Below are 23,362 nucleotides of genomic sequence, written 5' to 3' on the forward strand. Positions count from 1 at the left end.
GTATTCACTATGTGTTAATGCTTTGGTCCGGTACTCTATTAAAAGGAGGCCTTAATATCCCTTAGTTTCCGCTAGGACCCCGCTGCCACGGGAGGGTGGGACAGAAGATGTCATGCAAGTTCTTTTTCATAAGCACGTATGACTATATTCGGGATACATGCCTACAGTACATTGATGAATTGGAGCTAGTTCTGTGTCACCCTATGTTATGACTGCTACATGATGAACCGCATCCGGCATAATTCTCCATCACCGATCCAATGCCTACGAGGTTTCCATATATTGTTCTTCGCTTATTTACTTTTTCGTTGCTACTGTTACAATCACTACAAAACCCAAAAATATTACTTTTGTTACCGTTACCACTACTATCATATTACTTTGCTACTAAACACTTTGCTGCAGATACTAAGTTATCCAGGTGTGGTTGAATTGACAACTCAACTGCTAATACTTGAGAATATTCTTTGGCTCCCGTTGTGTCGAATCAATAAATTTGGGTTAAATACTCTACCCACGAAAACTGTTGCGATCCCCTATACTTGTGGGTTATCATTCATCTTGTAACAGTCATAACATAGGGTGACACAGAACTAGCTCCGATTCATCAATGTAATGTAGGCATGTATCCCGAATATAGTCATACGTGCTTATGAAAAAGAACTTGCATGACATCTTCTGTCCCACCCTCCCGTGGCAGCGGGGTCCTAGCGGAAACTAAGGGATATTAAGGCCTCCTTTTAATAGAGTACCGGACCAAAGCATTAACACATAGTGAATACATGAACTCCTCAAACTATGGTCATCACCGGGAGTGGTCCCGATTATTGTCACTTCGGGGTTGCCGGATCATCTCTACTCCTAATGTCTCAGTTGGTAGTCTCCGTTCCGGGTTTTTTTTCGTCCCACCTATCACGGTTTTTTTTCGTACCTCATCCCACCTCACTGTTAGCCGCGTCAAACCAAAAACACCACGTCGTGATGCCCCCACGCAGTCGAGGGCCGCACCTCCCGTTGCATCCATCTACAAGCGAAAGAAAAAAACCTACGAAAATTAACCCACAAAAAAAAACCTATGAAAATTAACCTGCGAAAAAACCGTAAACCAATCGCACGCGCGACTCTCCTGCCCTCCACTCTCGATCCCCTCCCGTCGCCGCCGCCCTTGGCTCTCGATCCCCTCGAGTAAGCTGCGACGCCGTCATCTCTCGATTCCCTCGAGATCGTTGCGCCGCCATCGTCTCTCGATCCCCTTGAGATCCCCAGATCTCACACCGCCACCGCCGGTGCCTCCTCCTCTGGTGACGCGGTGAACGAGAGCAGGCCCGCAGCAGGGGTGGCTGCCTCGTGCCCCCGATGTCCAGCCCCCCCTCCGATGTATGCTGCAGGCCCATGGCCTAGGCCCCAAGGAAACCAAGGACTCTGACGCAAAGTAGTCGGTAGCCCGCGAGTACGTCTAAGATCGTCATGTTTTCTTCCCCATCGAGTTCGCCTGTTGACTGGTTCGCGAAGGTTTCAGCAGATCCGTTTTCGCCCTGGATGTGAGTCGCGTACCGGCGACTCTGGCTGTCCGACCTCGTGCGCGTCGTCCTCACCATCAACCCCAAGTCCCTCCTCCAGTGGACAATTGAACTCCACAACCAATTTCTTCGACGCTGTCATGCAGGTTCGAGTCCACACAATGAGGAGATTGATTCATGCGTGCTTGTTTCAGTCCAGATCTCTAAATAAATGTTCCGAACGAGGAAGGTATGGGAGATTGGCAGTGTCAAGCATGTGTTTCCTTACGTCTTCTTCTGTACTCCAGCTGGTACAAATTCCTGTACTTTCTCATATTTTTTTGGTTAATTGTGATATGTATTTATTTCAGCTCACACCTCAGTTCCAGTAACCATTAGAGTCTGACTTCTGTTCTCTTATTGCATATTAGGGTTGTAGTTTTTGATACTACTCCTACAGGGCATACTTTAGGGTTGCTACAGTTCCGATCAACACTTGAGAAGAAAAATGATGCGAGTAAAGAATAGCTTCAGTGGTCTATTGAATCAGGTGTTCCTTAATCTTGATAAATTCCAATCTATTGGGAAGCTATGATTGTTTTCATGTGTATGCCCACCGCCGTGTTGCTTTTATTCTGTTTTACTCTGAAGAACTAACATATTATGCATCTGTATAATTTACGAAAGAAGATGGGCATCATAGTCTGTTCTTGGTTCATTAGAACATGGCCTAGCAATATGTCGAGGAATTAACGGCATCCTGAATAAAAGATGATTCCTTAATTGTTTGATTTGTTGAGTCTTACATATAAATAGATACTGTGATCCATGGAATTCTTCCATTGTTTGTATTGAAGTTAAATGACAATATGCTCTTCATATATACTTTCAATATAGTAGAATATTCATTTGGGATAAATTTACTTTCTATTTGAAAGTGCTGCACCGGCACTAATAAACAAATCCAATCTCATGTCATCTATTTATTCTGACAATGGTGCCATGTAGACTAGGAATTAGAAAAAAAACAAGTACTAGGATACATTGCAAACTATGGAACGAAAAAAACATACTTGAAAAGGCCTCAGCAGTTCTACGCATGAGCCGGGTAATGCAGCATTATAGGATGATCCATTCATATGCATACAAAGGCTTCAATTTTGATTTACACTCAGTTTCGTTCGAATATTGATTTTTCTTTAGTTTAGATCAGCTACGATTTAGGTACTACAGTTGTATAGGATGATCCACTGCCATTCATACAGAGGTTCCAGTCTTGATTATGTTTCGGTTGAATTCAGTTTTTCGAGTCAGCCCATCTCAGCTCTATGTGTGACATTTATAAGATGACTCCATAAAATTCACAAAAGACGGTATTTCTTCCCATCTCAGCCCCAACTGTTGCTTTCTTTGAGGTTTGGTCATCTAAGTAGCTTTGCGGTGTTTTGGCCGGTGCAGGCTGGAAGACCCTGACTCGGAGGAGACGACAGAGTTCATGGCGAGCGAGGCGGACTTGGCCGAGTCCATGCTTTCCTGGTTAGGGAGAGCCTCCAACACAAGGTCATGTGTTGCTTCTCTCCTCTATTTGTATTTTATTAATTAGTGTCTTTTTACTAATTCCTTCGCTATTGCTATGCGCTCCTAGGTTTAGTCCATGTCTCTCTAGATTACTTCTATTTCGTACGGATGGTCTTGAGTTTGCACAATTCCGGGATATCAGCTCGCCGCACATGTGATACTTATTGTTAATAGTTATAGAATTCCCTGGGTGTTCTTTGTTATTTTTGTGCACAGAAGTTGTTTGTGTCTTTGTCCGAGCCAATTTCAGTTACAAATCCCCGAGTTAAACTACATGTGGCTAACAACATTGCAGATGAAGCTCTCGTCTTTGACTATAAGTTTGACATGTGCTAAGAGTTTTTCGGTGGTTGATACCCTGCACCTAGAGATGTTTATAGACTTATACATAGAATATCCTTTCTTATTTATAGTGGATCTATTGTTGGTGCCTTACTACAAAGTACTGGTGTTTTGTGGCCACCACTAATGATAATAGCATTCTTTATGCTAAGCTGCACACAAAATATTGAAGGGTGGAAGTTTGTTAATCATTCGATTAGCCAATTTTTGTTATTTAGCAATCAGTTTAACTCATACAATTAAAGTCTGATTGTTGTAGTAAATAATGTTGCTAAGAACTTCAAGGTACCGCGTTTTTCCAATTGTTGCCACTTGGCAGAAAATTATTGTTTTTAGAAGTAACAAGTAGTTTAAAAATTATGGTAGCCCGCAACAACGCACGGTCGTTCTCCTCTCGATTCTCCGTTGTGCGACGTCGCAACTTCTTCTCCAACTCTGCGGGTGTAGGAAAGCCACCACCTTCCTCTCCTGAGCTTTCTCTTGTGCTCTTTGTGTCCACACCATGGCCATCTTGCCATGCTAGGTTCTACCCTGTCCATGGAAATTTCTATGATTGGGCTTGTGGTGATGGTCTGCTATGTCACTGTTTCACACAATGCACGGGCATTATGTATGTGTAGAATTGTAAATGTAACATCTCAATGTCACCACACTATGTTTTTGTATCGATTCTGTACATCAATATTTGTGTTTTGTTTATTTGTTTTCTATGTGCTTCTATTTTGAATAATGCTACTTGCCTGACTGTCTATTTTTCTATTCTGAATGCAGAGAGAGAGCATCATGACTGCCATGGCTTGAACTATTTTGCTGAGATCCTGGAAAAATTGAATGGTATAATTTTGTTAATTGGGAACCTTGGAATTGATTTTCACCTGAAAAAGTTGGCTATCTCAACCTTCTTAAACAATTCTGTAGCACGTATTTCTCATATGCATGAAACTTAGTTAGATTTGCTTTTTTTTTTAAATCATGGGCCATCCACTGAGTATTCTGTTATTTGTTCTTTAGGTGTTTTAATTTAAAAAATCAGCTCTGCACAAGTAACAACATGGCTGAAAGCCTGTTGCTTTTACTTGCGTTGAGGACAATCTGATGGACAACCTCCGACCTACTCGCGCCCCATAGTTAGTGTATAACCGTTGGAGAGAAATTATGCTTTTCTTCATTTGGACTATTCGATAGATGCAACAGTTATAAAAAGAAGAATTTTGTAAATCAAAGAGAGATATGCTCTCATCAACTGCTCACCTCTGAAGGTTGAAAACATATGGGCCTGATGAGGCTGTTTTCTTTTTACAATTTCCTCTAGCAACAACTCCGTGTATAATCTAGAAATAGATTTGTTGCTTATTTGTTTTTGAAAGTGTACAATTTCGTTTATGAAAGTGTAATTTTCTCATCTCTATTATGATGTTTCAAGTATACTACTTCCCTCAAGAAGGTTGGATTCAACGAGGCAGCACATAACTATGTTTGATGCATTCTTCAGGTTGATCGAGGGTCGGATAATGGACGTGACACAGCTGCTAGAGAAGAGATTATAATATGGAAAATAGCAGATGAGGAGGAAGCTGAAGTTGGTAGATTAATTGAGCAAGAGTTCCAGACCCAGGTGCATTTATAATTGAGTTGTTTGTATGAGCAGTGCTACATGCTTCCACTCTGCATCTCTATAGTTATTTGGCTGAAGGTGTGCAAGAGTTTGAGCTATTACTTATTGTGTAGTTTTAAGTTTTAACTTTAGAACTGTGTAAGTTATTCCCTTCTTTATAAATAACTTCATGTGGAAAAGAATTCTTTGAGGTAAACAAGGTCGAGAATTCGCATTAGTGGTTGACAGTGATAATATAATAAGTTTGCATTTTATACCATCTAGCAGGACTTCACGGAAGTTTGTTAGAGGAATTGCAACAGCCATGATCAAATATTATATTTCTTATTCCTTTTTGGTTTTAGACAAGAAAAGTAGCTCAAACCTTCTACTGTTGCAGTCGCTGTAGTAGAGCAATCGCTGCCTCAAACTTCAGAGAAGATGGGCATGAATGGATGTTTTGGTTGCAGGTTACACCAAGAACAAGTGCCTCAGGTCATTCATTTTTCAAGCAGTAGAAGGATCACTCCCCCTCCCCTCGCGTCGCCCACCTGAGGGCGACTCGAGGGTGCCCTCGCCCCGTGCGCCGTGACCACCCCTCTTCGGATCTCACCGCCTCGACCAAAATGTAAGTGTTGTACTTTTGTAGAACAACATTAAGAGGATGTGATATTAGCTAGCTGAATTTTTTCCAACTCCTGCACTAAAAGGATCTAAGTCGCCATCCAAACGATCGAAACACACATGAGCTTGTAATATCGCAAGCAATTTGTCTCTCCGGTACATGGTTATCGACGTGTAGATTTTGGTAAGCTTATATTGTCCATCTTCTGGTAAGGTGACCCTTTCAATACTAATACCAGTTTTGTGAGTGCATGCATGTTCTTGTCATCTCAACTAAATCTGGATGGCCAAGTTTCCACAGAATGGCTCAAGATTTTCAGTCATGCACTAGCTGTCACACACCCAGACTTTATGAACATGTGATTTGTCATCTCAATTAATCGACTGTTTTTCTTGATAGGTGATTGGTGGCAAAGTCTGCGTTTGAGGCAAGGACAATAAAAATGATGGAGCTTTTGGTGCTCAGCACCTTGAAATGGAGGATGCAAGTTGTTACTGCTTGCTCGTTTATTGACTACTTCCTTTGCAAATTCAATGATCCTGACACACCCTCCATGCTCGCATTCTCCTGCTCAACTGACCTCATCCTGAGCACAGCTAAGTGTATGAAAGTTAAATCAGATCCCCTTTTTTAGTATTCATCGACCAATGTGTTAAATTAGATCTCACTTTTAGTATCCATGGATCAATGTGTGGAATAAGGTGGCAATCAATTATTAAAGCTTCAGAATTTCGATTGCAGGAGCTGATTTTTTGGTGTTCAAACATTCAGAGATTGCTGGAAGTGTTGCACTTCCTTCATTTGGGGAGCACAAGACTTCAGTTGTCGAAATGGCTACAACTAATTGCAAGTATATAAACAAGGTAGTGATCAGCTCTGTGTTATCGTTAACTAAATCATTTGCCCGCATCACATGTTAACCTTTAAATGCAATGGTGCCTCTGTGTAGAAGAAGAATGAGGTATTTGAATTAAATTGTAGGGAGGCTTCAGATGTATCCAAGAAAAAGCATAGCACCAACTTTTATAATGGTCCTATGTTTCTATCAGAGCAATGCCATTACCCTGCATACATTTTAAAACGCATTTGAGTTCTAGTACATATTGTACATGTACCAACATTCTTTCCTCTGTTTTCATTTTTTTGTTCTCCTTAAATGGCATCTCATTTTTACTTTCATTTAGAAAGTGAAGTAACATTAATAACTAATAAGTTCTCGCATGTTAGGTTTTCTTGGACGTTGTTGAGAGTGTAAACCTTCTTATGTCTTCTAAAGGGAATTTGTGTACCATCAAATTTTACCTGTCTGTTCTGAGGTTTCTGGTGTCTTCCTGTTCAACTATTTGATGTTCATTGTGTATATTTCTTACATTTCTGCAGGGAGTGTTCTACGATGTGACGTGACTGGAAAGATCCTGATGAAGTGCTTCCTTTATGGAATGCCTATCTGAAGTTCGTACTAAGTGATATGCTATAATTGGCTTAGTAAAAAATACTTGCTAAAGAGAAATAAGATTCAAAGTAGATGTTTTTATTGTAGATTAGGATATGTGTGTTTCGCCATCGGTTCGACTTCTCATATTAGAAGGCAAGCAGTTAGTTTATATCTTACTACTTTGCACTATTGTAGAGGGATAGTGAGGGATTGAGAGGCTACTACTATTTGTATTGCTATCGATGCTTGCACAGTGCTACTGCTTATTATACTTGGATATTTATCTTTGGAATAAAAAACAATCATTTTCTCCCTTCAATCAAATAGTCATGAGTTAGTTTTACTCCGTCCGTTCCAAAGTAGATGACCCAACTTGTTACTAAAGTTAGTATAAAGTTGGGTCATCTATTTTGGAACAGAGGGAGTACTTACTAACCTCTCTTCATAATTATTTTTGGATTAAATTTAGCTTTCTATAAAGTTGCAAAGAACAGTTCTGACTTTTGTGGGTAGTCAACCAAATTCTGGTTCTTGGTTGAAAGCCCCTTGTCATCGTAGTTTACTCGAAGGCAGCTTCAGATTGACTCTCATACCAAGTGTGCCATCTTTGGAAGCAATAGTTCTAAGTTTTATAAAGAACCATGTTATATTTGCTTGCTTTTTCTTGTATAACCAACAAATATTTCAAATATTTGTTGTGATTAGAATTATGACAACATTGGTGTTCATCACTATTCTTTTTGGACTTGAATAGATATGTTTAAATTACACATAATGTGTATGACCAAAATATTATAGTTTGACTTTCATGTGTTTCTTGGTAGTCACCTTAGTACTATGTTGTTGTCTTCTTGTCTTTCTCATGGCCTTATTAAAGATCTCTGGTCGATATTTTTGTAGCACATTTCGTACAAGATCTCCTGTAAGGCAATAATTTTAAATTCAAAAAGCATTTTTAGTTGGGATAAGGAAGGAAGAAAGAAAAGGATAGCGCTTTAACGGTAAGTTGCCGATATAGCCCGTGGCAACGTATGGGCGTTTTACTAGTAACACATAGTAGGTGACTATAAACTTGCAAGATAGGATCAAGAATTCACATATATTCATGAAAACATAATAGGTTCAGATCTGAAATCATTGCACTCGGGCCCTAGTGACAAGCATTAAGCATAGCAAAGTCATAGCAACATCAATCTCAGAACATAGTGGATACTAGGGATCAAACCCTAACAAAACTAACTAGATTACATGATAAATCTCATCCAACCCATCACCGTCCAGCAAGCCTACGATGGAATTACTCACACACGGCGGTGAGCATCATGAAATTGGTGATGGAGGATGGTTGATGATGATGATGGCGACGGATTCCCCTCTCCGGAGCCCCGAACGGACTCCAGATCAGCCCTCACAAAATTCAAAACCTCAAAAAATAATCGATGGAATTTTTCCAATAGAGTTGATACTATGAACTTGAGGTTGTTTCCTCAGAAAGTGTACCGTATGCTCATTACCATTAACATGAAAAGTGACATTGCCTTTGTTGCAATCAATAATAGCCCTTGCAGTATTCAAAAACGGTCTTCCAAGAATAATAGACATACTATCGTCCTCGGGAATATCAAGAATAACAAAGTCTGTTAAAATAGTAACATTTGCAACAACATGCACATCCTCACAAATACCGACAGGTATAGCAGTTGATTTATCAGCCATTTGCAAAGATATTTCAGTAGGTGTCAACTTATTCAAATCAAGTCTACGATATAAAGAGAGAGGCATAACACTAACACCGGCTCCAAGATCACATAAAGCTGTTTTAACATAGTTTCTTTTAATGGAGCATGGTATAGTTGGTACTCCTGGATCTCCTAGTTTCTTAGGTATTCCACCCTTGAAAGTGTAATTAGCAAGCATGGTGGAAATTTCAGCTACCGGTATCTTTCTTTTATTTGTAACAATTTCTTTCATATACTTAGCATAAGGATTCATTTTGAGCATATCAGTCAAACGCATACGCAAAAAGATAGGTCTAATCATTTCAGCAAAGCGCTCAAAATCCTCGTCATCCTTTTTCTTGGATGGTTTTGGAGGAAAAGGCATGGGTTTCTGAACCCATGGTTCCCTTTCTTTACCGTGCTTCCTAGCAACAAAGTCTCTCTTATCATAACGTTGATTCTTTGATTATGGGTTATCAAGATCAACAGCAGGTTCAATTTCTATATCATTATCATTACTAGCTTGAGCATCAACATGAACATCATCATTAATATTATCACTAGGTTCATGTTCATTACCAGATTGTGTTTCAGCATCAGAAATAGAAATATCATTTGGATTCTCAGGTGTGTCTACAACAGGTTCACTAGAAGCATGCAAAGTCCTATCATTTTTCTTTTTCTTCTTTTTAGAAGGACTAGGTGCATCTACATTATTTCTATGAGAATCTTGCTCAATTCTCTTAGGATGGCCTTCAGGATACAAAGGTTCCTGAGTCATTTTACCAGTTCTAGTAGCCACTCTAACAGCAGAATCATTATTCTTACTATTTAACTCATTGAGCAAATCATTCTGAGCTTTAAGTACTTGTTCTACTTGAGTGATAACCATAGAGGCATGTTTACTAATGAGTTTAAGTTCACCTTTAACTCTAGACATATAATCACCCAAGTGTTCAATCATATAAGCATTTTGTTTTAATTGTCTACCAAAATAAGCATTAAAATCTTCTTGCTTAACCATAAAATTATCAAACTCATCCAAGCATTGGCTAGCAAATTTAGGAGGAGGGATTTCAGCTTTATCATATCTATAGAGAGAATTCACCTTTACTACCTGTGTCGGGTTATCAAGACTGTGCACTTCTTCAATAGGTAATGGATTAAGATCATATATTTCTTCAACAGGCCGTAAATTAAGACCATGTATTTCTTCAATGGGAGGTAAATTCTTAACATCTTCAGCTTTAATACCCTTTTCTTTCATAGATTTCTTTGCCTCTTGCACATCTTCAGGACTGAGAAATAGAACACCCCTTTTCTTTGGAGTTGGCTTAGGAGTTGGTTCAGGAAGTGTCCAATTATTTTCATTTGTCAACATATTATTCAATAGAATTCCAGCTTCATCTGGTGTTCTTTCCCTGAAAACAGAACCAGCACAACTATCCAGGTGGTCTCTAGAAGCATCGATTAGTCCATTATAAAATATATGAACTATTTCATTTTTCTTAAGAGGATGATCAAGCAAAGCATTAAGTAATTGGAGAAGCCTCCCCCAAGCTTGTGGGAGACTCTCTTCTTCAATTTGCACAAAATTATATATTTCCCTTAAAGCAGCTTGTTTCTTATGAGGAGGGAAATATTTAGCAGAGAAGTAATAAATCATATCGTGGGGACTACGCACACAACCAGGATCAAGAGAATTGAACCATATCTTAGCATCACCCTTTAATGAGAACGGAAATATTTTAAGGATATAAAAGTAGCGAGTTCTCTCATCATTAGTGAACAGGGTGGCTATATTATTTAATTTAGTAAGATGTGCCAAAACAGTTTCAGATTCATAGCCATAAAAAGGATCAGACTCAACCAAAGTAATTATATCGGGATCAACAGAGAATTCATAATCCTTATCAGTAACAAAGATAGGTGAAGTAGCATAAGCAGGATCATATTTCATTCTAGCATTCAGAGTTTTTTGTTTCAGCTTAGCTAATAATTTCTTAAGATCACTTCTACCATTGCAAGCAAGAAAGTCTCTAGCAGTTTCTTCATCCATAACATAGCCCTCAGGCACAACAGGTAATTCATATTTATTGGAAGAGTCTTAATCATCACTTTCATCAATATTATCAGTTTCAATAATTTCATTCTCTCTAGCCCTAGCAAGTTGTTCATCAAGAAATTCACCAAGTGGCATAGTAGTATCAAGCACAGAAGTAGTTTCACCATAAGTATCATGCATAGCAGAAGTGGCATCATCAATAACATGCGACATATCAGAATTAATAGCAGAAGCAGGTTTTGGTGTCGCAAGCTTACTCAAAACAGAGGGTGAATCAAGTGCAGAGCTAGATGGCAGTTCCTTACCTCCCCTCGTAGTTGAGGGATAAATTTTTGTTTTCTTGTCTTTCAAGTTCCTCATAGTGACAAGCAGATATAAATCCCAAGTGACTCAAAGAATAGAGCTATGCTCCCCGGCAACGGCGCCAGAAAATAGTCTTGATAACCCACAAGTATAGGGGATCACAACAGTTTTTGAGGGTAGAGTATTCATCCCAAATTTATTGATTCGACACAAGGGGAGCCAAAGAATATTCTCAAGTATTAGTAGTTGAGTTGTCAATTCAATCACACCTGGATAACTTAGTATCTGCAGCAAAGTATTTAGTAGCAAAGTAGTATGGAAGTAATGGTAATGGTAGCAAAAGTAATATTTTTGGGTTTTGTAGTGACTGTAACAGTAGCAACGGAAAAGTAAATAAACGGAGAACAATATATGAAAAGCTCGTAGGCATTGGATCGGTGATGGAGAATTATGCCGGATGTGGTTCATCATGTAACAGTCATAACATAGGGTGACACAGAACTAGCTCCAATTCATCAATGTAATGTAGGCACGTGTTCCGAATATAGTCATACGTGCTTATGGAAAAGAACTTGCATGACATCTTTTGTCCTACCCTCCCGTGGCAGCTGGGTCCTAGCGAAAACTAAGGGATATTAAGGCCTCCTTTTAATAGAGTACCGGACCAAAGCATTAACACATAGTGAATACATGAACTCCTCAAACTATGGTCATCACCGGGAGTGGTCCCGATTATTGTCACTTCGGGGTTGCCGGATCATAACACATAGTAGGTGACTATAGACTTGCAAGATAGGATCAAGAACTCACATATATTCATGAAAACATAATAGGTTCACATCTGAAATCATGGCACTCGGGCCCTAGTGACAAGCATTAAGCATAGCAAAGTCATAGCAACATCAATCTCAGAACATAGTGGATACTAGGGATCAAACCTTAACAAAACTAACTCGATTACATGATAAATCTCATCCAACCCATCACCGTCCAGCAAGCCATTATGGAATTACTCACGCACGGTGGTGAGCATCATGAAATTGGTGATGGAGGATGGTTCATGATGATGATGGCGACGGATTCCCCTCTCCGGAGCCCCGAACGGACTCCGGATCAGCCCTCCCTAGAGAGTTTAGGGCTTGGCGGCGGCTCCGTATCGTAAAACGCGATGAATCTTTCTCTCTGATTTTTTCTCCCCGAACACGAATATATGGAGTTGGAGTTGAGGTCCGTGGAGCTCCAGGGGGCCCACGAGGCAGGGGGGCGCGCCCAGGGGGCAGGCGCGCCTCCCACCCTCGTGGCAAGGGTGTGGGCCCCCTGGCCTTGACTCTTTCGCCGGTATTTTTTATTATTTCGAAAAATAATCTCCGTGGAGTTTCAGTCATTCCGAGAACTTTTGTTTATGCACATAAATAACACCATGGCAATTCTGCTGAAAACAGCGTCAGTCCGGGTTAGTTCCATTCAAATCATGCAAGTTAGAGTCCAAAACAAGGGCAAAAGTGTTTCGAAAAGTAGATACGACGGAGACGTATCATGGTCCTAGCTTACGCTTCTTTGGAATTGGCACATTGACTTTCGCCAGACAACCCCAGGTTCGTAGATAAGAGAGCTTTAACCTTTTCTTCTCCCATTCCTCGAATGGAGTTATCTCTTTGTTCTTTGTGGGAACTCGGTTTAGGACATGACATGCAGTCAATATCGCCTCCCCCACCATGCCTTGGAGAGACCCGATGTGTCTAACATGGCGTTAACCAAATCAGTTAGAGTATGGTTCTTTCTTTCGGCCACCCCATTTGACTGAAGTGAATAGGGAGGCGTCCTCTCATGGATTATACCATGTTCCGCACAAAAGGAATCAAATTCATTTGAGAAATACTCTCCACCACGATCGGACCTAAGCCTCTTGATCTTTTGATCAAGTTGGTTTTCCGCTTCCGCTTTATAAATCTTGAAATTGTTCAAAGCCTCATCCTTAGATTTCAGAAGATACACATGGCAGTATCGAGTGGAGTCATCTATCAATGTCATAAAATATTTCTTTCCACCTTTTGTCAACACACCATTCATTTCACGAAGATTTGAATGTATGAGCTCTAGTGGTGCAAGATTTCTCATTTCCGCAGTCGTATGAGACTTACGAGGTTGCTTAGCTTGCACACACACTTGACACTTAGATCCCTTGACAGTGGTCAAACTAGGGATTAAGTTCAACTTCGCTAATCGCGACATGCAACCAAAGATAACATGACAAAGACGTGAATGCCACACATTTGATTCACTACTATTGCAAACATGATTAATAACTTTATTGCAAACGTCTGACAAGGATAAACGAAACAGACCTCCTGACTCATAGCCTTTACATCCAAAGGTTCCATACTTGGATATTACAAATTTATTCGACTCAAAGACAAGCTTGTAGCCATCTCTACACAGAAGAGATCCACTAACAAGATTTTTATTGACGGAGGGGACATAATGCATGTTTTTCAGCCGCATGATCTTCCCCGAAGTAAACTTCAGATCGACCGTGCCAACACGACGAACAGAAGCACTTGAACCATTGCCCATCAGCACGGTGGAAGTCCCTGCGGTCTGATAAGACGAAAACATGGAAATATCACCGCATACATGCACATTAGCACCCGTGTCAATTAACCAATCAGGAGAATGACATACTGAAAGAATAGTGGGAAATATACCATACCCAGCATCCTTCATGTCAGTGTCTCCAATGACAACATTAGCGGTCTTGCCGCCTTTTCCAAGATGATGCTTGTCACAGCGATTAGGGCAACTAGGAGCCTAGTGATCAGGATCTCCGCACACATGACAAACACCTTTCTTCTTGTCATTCTTCTTCTTGAAGTTGGTGTGCTGTATAGCCTTGTTCTTCCCATCAAACTTTCCCTTGTTCTTGAACTTGTGGGGATGGAAGTTCTTCTTCTGTACCAGATTGGCACTAGATCTTCCCTCAATTCCTCGAGCATGTATGTCCTTTGCTCTCGCCTTTCTTCCACATCAAGAGTACCAATGAGCTCCAGAACGGAAAACTCCTGCCTCTTATGCTTTAGTAAGGTAGCAAAATTCCTCCACGTGGGAGGAATCTTAGTGATGATACCTCCGGCAACAAACTTGTCCGGTAGAATACAATTGAAGTGCTCAAGTTCTCTAGCAAATGACTGTATCTCATGAGCTTGCTCAACCACGGAGCGCTCTTCAGTCATCCTGTAATCATAGAATTGCTCCATGATGTAGAGCTCAGTGCCAGCATCTGAGACCCCAAACTTGGCCTCGAGTGCATCCCGCATATCTTTTCCATTATCAATTGACGCATAAGCATCAACTATGTTCTCAACAAGAACACTCAAGAGAGCAGCCTTAAACGGAGTATCCATTTTTGAAAAGCTTGTTCCTATTGGGCATCATACTCCCCTTCAGGTTTGCCAAGAGTGGCGTCATAGCAACTCATGGTTTGAAACCATAAGACTACTCTCACGCGCCACCTCTTATAGTGGATACCCTCAAACATAGGAGGTCTCATGGAAGCAGCAAAACCACTTGGTGTAAATTGCCTATAATAAGGTTTTTGGATTGTTGGAAATATGAGCAATTTACCAAATGATTTTATTAACAGAAATACTAGATAAAGCATGACTGATATAGTGGAGATAAAAAAGGTCATGCGTTCTGACAGAGAGAAGGTAAATAACATATGCATATATGAACTGTATCCAAACATAACTAAAGCAGACAGTAGAGCAAGTTGCATATATGAAGTAGTACCTAACATATCTAGGGAAAGTACTAGTACAAGAAACTGTGGCAGGACATCTAACAGAAAGAAGAACACATACGGGACAACAACAGCACTGGACTTGGGGTCGGTGTCCTCGCCAGCCATGTCATCGAGGAGGTTGTCGACGTTGGGGAAGTAGTCGTTGGAGTCCGGAGCGTCCGTGACGAAGAAGTCAGTAGTCGCGCGGAGCAGTCCCCAAAAACCTTATCACCCTTCTCCCGTACAGGACTCAAAGAGGTGCAATTTCGAAGGCCTACTGTTCCAACCTGGAGTGCACGCCGCAAGCCGGGATGGGGAAGAACGTAGCAGCAGCGCAGTGCTCAGGAACTTGGTGGCGAGAGGGAGATGGTCTTTCTGATGTGTCTCTCTGGAGAGGAGCGACCTCTCTTATATAGGCACAGGAGAGAGAGGCGAACAGGCTGCGATGGGAGGTGAAACAACAGAGGGAGACGAAGCGAACAGGCGGCAGTCGAAGAGGTGCGCCGTTCGTAATCAATCTCCACTACAACAAAAACGTTTCAGTTCCCGTGTGACCATTCGTATACTCGTCGTGTGTGGCAAAAATTTAGACATCGGCTCGGCTCATTCCCGCAACCCGCGGCGCGTCGTGACGAGGCGTGGCGTGGTGAGGTGGGCGGCGGAGGAGTAGCATGCGTGAATGTCCCACTTGTTCTCATGCTCATACCTATGGGGAAACATCCTCCCTTATAAGGAGGTCCAACTCCCTCTAAACTAGCAATGTGGGACTAAACTTTAGTACCACCTCTTGCCTTGTACGAATGGGCTGCGTGGGCCTCTAGGGTTTATTAGGAATTTCTGAAACTGCTATTGGGCTGGCCCAAAATAGACAAAATTCCAGCAATCCCTCACCAGATCCCAGAGGCACACAAAATTTGCCTTTGGTTCCAAAACACTGTTTTATATACCGGTACTACAGTGGAGACTGTTAAGTTGAACTTCCACCTAGAACTCTATGCTACACTAGTAAGCAACTTGAACAGTGGACTAGACCTTGAACTACAAGTTTTCTACGAATCTAGCTTCACATAAAGCCTTGACCGATACGTGGCTACTGTGGGTCTTCCCCGCGGGTGGAGCTTATGCGTCATACTCCGAGACCTTTTGTTGAGGATATAGACCTTAGAGTCACCCGCCAGGAGGGGCCGGCTTACTCATAATGGTCATCGCCAGAAGCCCGTTGCCAAGCTTGAAGACGGTGGGCCAAAGATGGGCTTAAGACCTGGATATGGCTTAAGGCCTGTAGTTACAATCATCATTATGGTAGAACTTGTAGTGTAAGGCAAGAATAGTTGAGAATCCAAGCCGGACACTCTTATGAGCCGGCCGGGACTCTGAGAGCTGTTGGGCGTCAGCCTCCCTATATAAAGGGACGACCCGGCAGTGGTTTAGGGGCAAGAAAGATCTCATCGAGAGCCAGGCATAGCAGTTAAGCTCCCTGGTCATCGAAACCCTAATCAATACCACCTCAACTAGACGTAGGCTTTTACCTTCACCGTAAGGGGCCGAACCAGTATAAACCCTCGTGTTCCTTGTCCCGTTAACCCCTTCAAGCTTCCTAGCGGCGATGGCTCCAAGACTAAGTCCTAGCTTGAGGACATCTGCCGTGACAATTCCACGACAGTTGGCGCCCACCGTGGGGCCAGCGCACGGTGGATTTGAGTTCTTGAAGGGCAGCTTCGAAGGGCTCAAGGGATACGCTGTGGGCCGGATGACCAAGAGTCGTCGCGGCAAGCTCTACATCGACGATGCAAACTGGGGCCCCGACGCCGGCTCAATTGAGTACGGGTACCGGGTCCCCTTCGGCGGAATTCATGTTTTCATTGGCAAGATTGGTGAGCCGGGCCCTGAGCTGGATCTCTGCGCTGATCTCATCGAGACAGCTCAGCGTGCACGACCTGCCCGGGCCCTGCCTGCCTTAAAGCATGCTTTTGTGGGATGTATCCATGGAGGGCTCTCTGATCGATCTAGATCTGGTGATGAGACGGCCGCCGGCTCTGACGGCGAGTCGTCCACCGATGAGTCAAACTCGTTGTATCAACTTCAAGATGGCAGGCTCATGGGTTGTTCTGATGGTGACAGTATTCCGGACCCGTTTGAGCCGCCAAGCCGGGTTGGAATCTTCATGGCCGGTGCGCAGCCTGTTCAGAACCCTGCTGCTGGAGCGGGAAACCCGGTGCCCTCGCCGGCTCAGGTGCTGATGGATCTCACAGACAAGATGACGGCCCTGTTAACCATCGCGGTTGACCCGGCGGATCAAGCTTAGCATGATGCGGAGGTGCGCAATTAAAGTTAGATCTAGTGAAAGCTAAGGAGGATCTGGCAGCGGAAGGGATCAGGATTGCTGCGGAGAGGGCGGCTCTCGACGCCCAAACTCAGTTGATCCAGGCGCAGTCCTTCCGGCTCACGATGGATCAGAACGCGTCCAATGAGGTCATGAGAAGGAGGCATCAAAAGGCCCAATCTCGGCTCCCTCCGGTTTACGACCACGAAACCTCTTCAACACGCCACGTGCAGGGTCTAGTAACCCGCCAGGGGTCATAGTGCCCGGGTCTGGGACCCCTATTCAGCCACAAGTGATGGGGCCACCCTAGGTGCCCCCTGCCCCGCCTCAGTACATGCCAATACTGCCGGGTCATTATGCTAACCCGCTGGAGAACATGGTCGCCGCGGCAGCATGGCTGGCGGGTCTCCCAATTGACGGCGACTCTCCGACGGCTATTGAAACCCGCCGGGTCAGGGAACTCCTTCAGACAGCACTGGCGCAGCAAGAGGCATACTCCTACAGCCGGGACGGGATCCACTCGACCCCTCATCCAGGCCGGAGCCCGAGTTATAGCAGACACATGGTCTCAGTGACCGGCTCAAGTAATGTCCGACGCCATGACCCGCCCACTGGCCATGGCCCGGTTCATAACGGAGCCTTTCACGCAGCAGACCAAGACAGAGCGCGACAACAGGCGGAGCAGGTGCCTCAGTTGACGGCTTACCAGACTCCCCCGGCTTATCTGACGACTTCCGTCGACGTGGGTATCCCCCCCAGGACTGGAGGTGTCCCTTGCTTAGTGCCAGCTATCCGCAATGAACGTCTACCCAAGGACTTCAAAGGCCCTAGGAAGGTGCCTAATTACACGGCTGACTTACAGCCCGCAGCCTGGATCAAGAGTTACGAGATGGCCATGGAACTGCTGGAGGTCAGTGAAGTGGCGATTGCCAAGTACTTCACCATGATGTTAGATGGGACTGCCTGCACTTGGTTGAAAGGGCTACCACCGAATTCCATCGGGTCTTGGGCTGAGCTGAAGGCCCGGTTCATCCAAAACTTCAAGGATACCTGTAGGCAGTCTATGTCAATTGTGGATTTGACTAACTGTAAGCAGCAGGAGGGTGAATCTACGACACATTGGGTTCGCCGGGTCAAAGAGATCATACATTCATCAGATCAGATGGATGTCGGCTCTGCAGTCTTGATGTTGGAGCAGAATTTTCGTTTCGTGCCCCTGAAGATGAAACTCGGGCGGCTTAAGCGCGACTGCAATGATATGGGTACACTGATGGCGGCTCTTGTCAAATACGCCGATTCTGATGGTACCAAGGACCCCGCTTCAGATGATGAAAGGACAGGGAAGGGAAAGAAGAACGGCAATGGCAAGGGTCCTCAGAATAACCCGGGGAGCCAAGGAGGTGGCAAGCGCAAGGCCGATGGCAGCCTAGAGTTCGTAGCCAACGCCAGCTCACAGGGTAATAACCAGCGACGCAAGGGGAGGCCCCCTCCCCGAGCCGGCGGGTCAGGCCCGACGCTGGAGCAGCTGTTGAATGAGCCTTGTCCAAGGCATGGTTCTAGAGAGAAGCCAGCTACTCATCTATGGAAGGATTGTGCAATCATGAAGGCCTTTAAGAATTCCAACGCCTTTAACGGCAACAATGGCCTGGGCGGTGGCTCAGGCGCCGGCGGCTTTCATGGCCCGGGCGGCGGCTCAAATTCTAATCCTCAGAACGGTCAAGGGGGCTTTAATCAACAGTCTGGCCAGGGTCATCAACAGCAGCAGGGGGGTTATCAGACCAATCCAAAGTAGCTTAGCGGTGGACAGTATCATGTGTTTACCACCAGTCTGTGTAAGCGAGATCAGAAGTTTCATAAGAGGGCTGTGAATGCTGTTGAGCCGGCAGTTCCGTGCTACTTGCGATGGTCTGAGCAGCCTATAGTGTGGAGTAGGGAGGATCACCCTCCCCGGGTGGATAATCCGGGTCACTTGGCCTTGGTGGTGGCTCCTCAGGTGGGAGGATATAAGTTCACTAAGGTGCTCATGGATGGAGGCAGCAGCATCAACATCCTCTATTAGGAGACTTTCCGTCGTATGGGGTTGATTGATAAGAACCTTAGCCAGTCAAACACTATTTTCCATGGTGTTGTACCTGGTAAGTCGGCTTATCCAGTCGGCAAGATCGAATTGGAAGTGGCCTTTGGAGATGAGCACAACTACAGGGTGGAAAAATTGACATTTGAGGTGGTCAAGATAAGAAGTCCGTACCATGCCATATTTGGGCGGCCGGCTTACGCCAAGTTCATGGCACGGCCGTGTTACGTGTATTTATAGCTCAAGATGCCGGGTCATAATGGGACCATTACGGTTCACGGCAGCCGGAAGGTGGCCCTGGAGTGTGAGGAAGGCGATGGAGCTTATGCAGAATCTGTTTGCGCAACCGAGGAGTTGAAGTTTTACAAAGACAACGTCGACCCGACAGATATGACCTCTTTGAAAAAACCGACTACGGAGCATGAGCCGGCAATGAAATTTAAGTCAGCTGATGAGACTAAACTTGTTGATTTCGTTCCAGGAGATTCATCTCAGCAGTTTAGCATCAGTGCCAATCTGGATCCAAAATAGGAAAGCGCGCTCATCGAGTTCATCCGTCAGAATAGGGACATTTTTGCATGGAAGCTGTCTGACATGCCAGGTGTACCTAGAGAACTCGCTGAGCACACTCTCAATATTGATCCAAAATATAAGCCGGTCAGGCAGTTCCTTCGGCGGTTTAATGAAGAGAGGCGGAAAGCTATTGGTGAAGAGGTGGCCCGGCTCTTGGCGGCCGGGTTTATTGTTGAAGTTTTTCACCTAGAGTGGTTAGCTAACCCGGTGCTCGTACTCAAGAAGAACGGTACCTGGCGGATGTGTGTGGACTACATGGACTTGAACAAGGCGTGTCCGGCTGATCCTTTTGCCCTTCCACGTATTGATCAAATTATTGATGCTACGGCGGGTTGTGAGCGCCTAAGTTTCTTGGATGCTTATTCTGGATATCATCAGATCAAAATGGCAGTTAAGGACCAGGAGAAGACGGCGTTCATCACTCCCTTTGGAGCCTTCTTCTATGTGTCTATGCCCTTTGGACTCAAGTGTGCACAGGCGACTTATCAGCGTTGCGTACAGAACTGTCTTCATAACCAGATTGGGCACAATGTTCATGCTTATGTGGACGATATTGTGGTTAAATCCATAAAGGAGGAAACCCTGATAGATGATTTGAGGGAAACCTTTGATAATCTCCGGGTTTACAAGATGATGCTTAACCCGGCCAAGTGTGTCTTTGGTGTTGCTGCAGGCAAACTCTTGGGTTTCTTGGTTTCTGACAGAGGCATTGAAGCTAACCCGGAGAAGATCAAGGCCATCACCTCCCTGGCTAAGCCGGCGTGTATAAATGACGTTCAGCGCTTGGCGGGTCCCATCGCTGCTTTAAGCCGGTTTATAAGCCGTTTGGGTGAGAAGGCCTTGCCATTATATCAGTTGATGAAGAAAACTTATAACTTTGTCTGGAATGATGCAGCTAATACTGCTTTTGAGGATTTGAAGAAGCAGCTGGTAGAGCCCCCAGTCCTTGCTGCTCCACTTGATAAGGAGCCCTTATTACTGTATGTGGCGGCGAACACACGAGCCGTCAGTGTGGCTGTGGTGGTGAAGCGCAAGGAAGAGGGTAAGGAGCATCCGGTTCAGCGGCCGGTTTATTATGTCAGCGAAGTGCTCATCGAGTCCAAACAGCGGTATCCACATTGGCAGAAGCTTGTTTATGGTGTGTTCATGGCGAGCCGGAAGCTTAAGCATTATTTCCAGGGTCATCCCATCACTGTGGTCAGTTCTGCCCCTCTTGGTGATATCATTCAAAACAGAGAGGCCACAGGGAGAGTGGCTAAGTGGGCCATAGAGCTCGGACCTCATGGTCTGAAATACGTGCCACGCACTGCTGTTAAATCTCAGGCCTTGGTGGATTTCATCAATGATTGGACAGAGTCACAAGTGCCCGAGCAAAAGCCGGATAACACATATTGGACTATTCACTTTGATGGGTCCAGGCAGTTGGAGGGCTCGGGAGCTGGAGTCGTGTTGGCTTCCCCTAAAGGTGAAAAGTTCCATTATGTGCTACAGTTGATGTTTCCTTGCACTAACAATGCGGCTGAGTACGAGGCCTTGCTCCACGGTCTTCGGATGGCTAAGGAGATGAGCTTGAGCCGGGTAAGGTGCTTCGGCGACTCAGACTTGGTGGCTCAACAAGTATCAGGAAAGTGGGACTCCAAGGACCCGCTCATGGCGGCTTATCGCCGAGAAGTTGATGCTATTGCTGGGCAGTTTCAGGGTTACCAAGTAGAGCACATCGATCGCAGGAAGAACGAGGCGGCTGATGCTTTAAGCCGGCTGGGCTCTTAGCGAAAACCGGTGCCGCCTAATACTTTCCTGGACGTCCTGTATAACCCTTCTGTTAAGTTGCCTACAGAGGAAGACTTGGTTGTCCCTGACCCGGAGGCACGACTAGTGGCGGCTCTCCACATCATACCGGACTGGACAGTACCTTATTTGGCTTACATGACCCGGGGAGAGTTGCCTGAGGATGAAACTTTGGCCAGACAAATAACCCGGCGGGCTAAGTCAACGATTGTTATCAATGGTGAGTTGCATCACCGCAGTGTTACGGGAGCGTTCCAGCGTTGTGTCTCCCCTGAGGAAGGTCAAGAGATCTTACGTGAGATTCATGAAGGGGATTGTGCCATCACGCCGGCTCAAAGTCTCTTGTGGCCAAGGCTTTTCGTCATGGTTTTTATTGGCTGACGGCTCATGCTGATGCGGAGGACTTGGTCAGTAAATGTGATGGTTGCCAAAGGTTCTCGCGACGAGCTCATGTGCCGGCTCAGGGGAGCTGAGGATGATCCCAATTACTTGGCCCTTTGCGGTCTGGGGGCTTGATATGGTTGGGCCTTTCAAAAGGTCCAAGGATAAGAAGACCCACCTTTTGGTGGCAGTTGACAAATTTACAAAATGGGTTGAAGCTGAACCAGTTAGCAAGTGTGATGCAGCCACGGCGGTTCAATTTATGAAAAAGGTGATTTTTCGCTTTGGCTTTCCGCACAGCATTATAACTGACAACGGCACCAATTTATCCAAAGGTGCCATGGACGAGTTTTGTCAACGAGAGCATATCCGACTTGATGTTTCCTCAGTGGCTCATCCTCAATCCAATGGTCAAGCTGAGAGAGCTAATCAGGAGATTCTGAAGGGCATCAAGCCCCGGCTTTTGGTCCCTTTGCAACAGACGCCGGGTTGTTGGGTGGAGGAGTTGCCCTCCGTGTTATGGAGCATCAACACTACTCCTAACAGGTCTACAGGTTTCACGCCTTTCTTCATGGCTTATGGGGCAGAAGCAGTCCTCCCCAGTGACATCCGTCATGACTCGCCTCGAGTAGCGGCTTATGTTGAGGCGGATAATGAACAGGCGCGCCAAGATGCTCTTGACTTGTTGGACGAACAGCGTGATGTGGCAGCAGCTCGCTCAACGATTTACCAACAAGACCTGCGCCGTTATCATAGTCGCCGGGTTAAATCCCGGGTCTTCCAGGAAGGCGATCTCGTGCTCCGGCTCATCCAAGATCAAACCGATGCGCACAAGCTATCTCCACCTTGGGAAGGGCCCTTTGTGGTTAGCAAGAATTTGCACAACGGGTCATATTACCTCATTGACATTCGGGAGCACAAAGATTCACGTAAGTCGGAGGAAGAGACCCGTCGGCCATGGAACATAGCTCAGCTTCGGCCTTACTACACTTGAGCCACTGGCTCTCATAATGTACATATTTCTCTAAGCCATGTATATATTATGATAAACAATAAAGCAGGACCTCTGTCCTTTTTTCTCCTCCAAACGTGCATGTGTTGTTTTCATTACAAGATTACATGATAACTTGAAGGAGGGTCCGGCTTATGATCGTATTCGAATCTAGCCGTAAGCAATAAGGTCACTTGGGGGCTTCCTGTTCAAACATAGGTCGTATTCGAACCAAAGAGAACATAGCTGTCGATACCCATTTGATTGGCAAAGTGCCGAGCTCATTGGGGAG

General features: G+C 44.5%; 1 long non-coding RNA gene across 5 annotated transcripts; it reads left to right on the plus strand.

The window, feature by feature from the left end:
* The first annotated feature begins 1,163 nt into the window (after positions 1-1,163).
* Positions 1,164-7,825, plus strand: LOC120966083 (uncharacterized). 5 transcript variants are annotated; one of them, XR_005759092.3, is made up of 10 exons: positions 1,164-1,450; positions 1,523-1,810; positions 1,931-2,049; positions 2,801-2,872; positions 2,958-3,059; positions 4,191-4,253; positions 4,912-5,034; positions 5,484-5,641; positions 6,038-6,240; positions 6,380-7,012. It is a non-coding gene; the product is annotated as an uncharacterized lncRNA (long non-coding RNA). The 5 variants fall into 5 exon arrangements; XR_006664943.2 differs by adding an exon at positions 7,019-7,825 and having other exon boundaries at positions 1,931-3,059; positions 6,380-6,501; XR_006664941.2 differs by having other exon boundaries at positions 1,931-2,872.
* The last annotated feature ends 15,537 nt before the right edge of the window (positions 7,826-23,362 follow it).

Source organism: Aegilops tauschii, chromosome 6, assembly GCF_002575655.3.
Source record: "Aegilops tauschii subsp. strangulata cultivar AL8/78 chromosome 6, Aet v6.0, whole genome shotgun sequence".
Taxonomy (NCBI): domain Eukaryota; kingdom Viridiplantae; phylum Streptophyta; class Magnoliopsida; order Poales; family Poaceae; genus Aegilops; species Aegilops tauschii.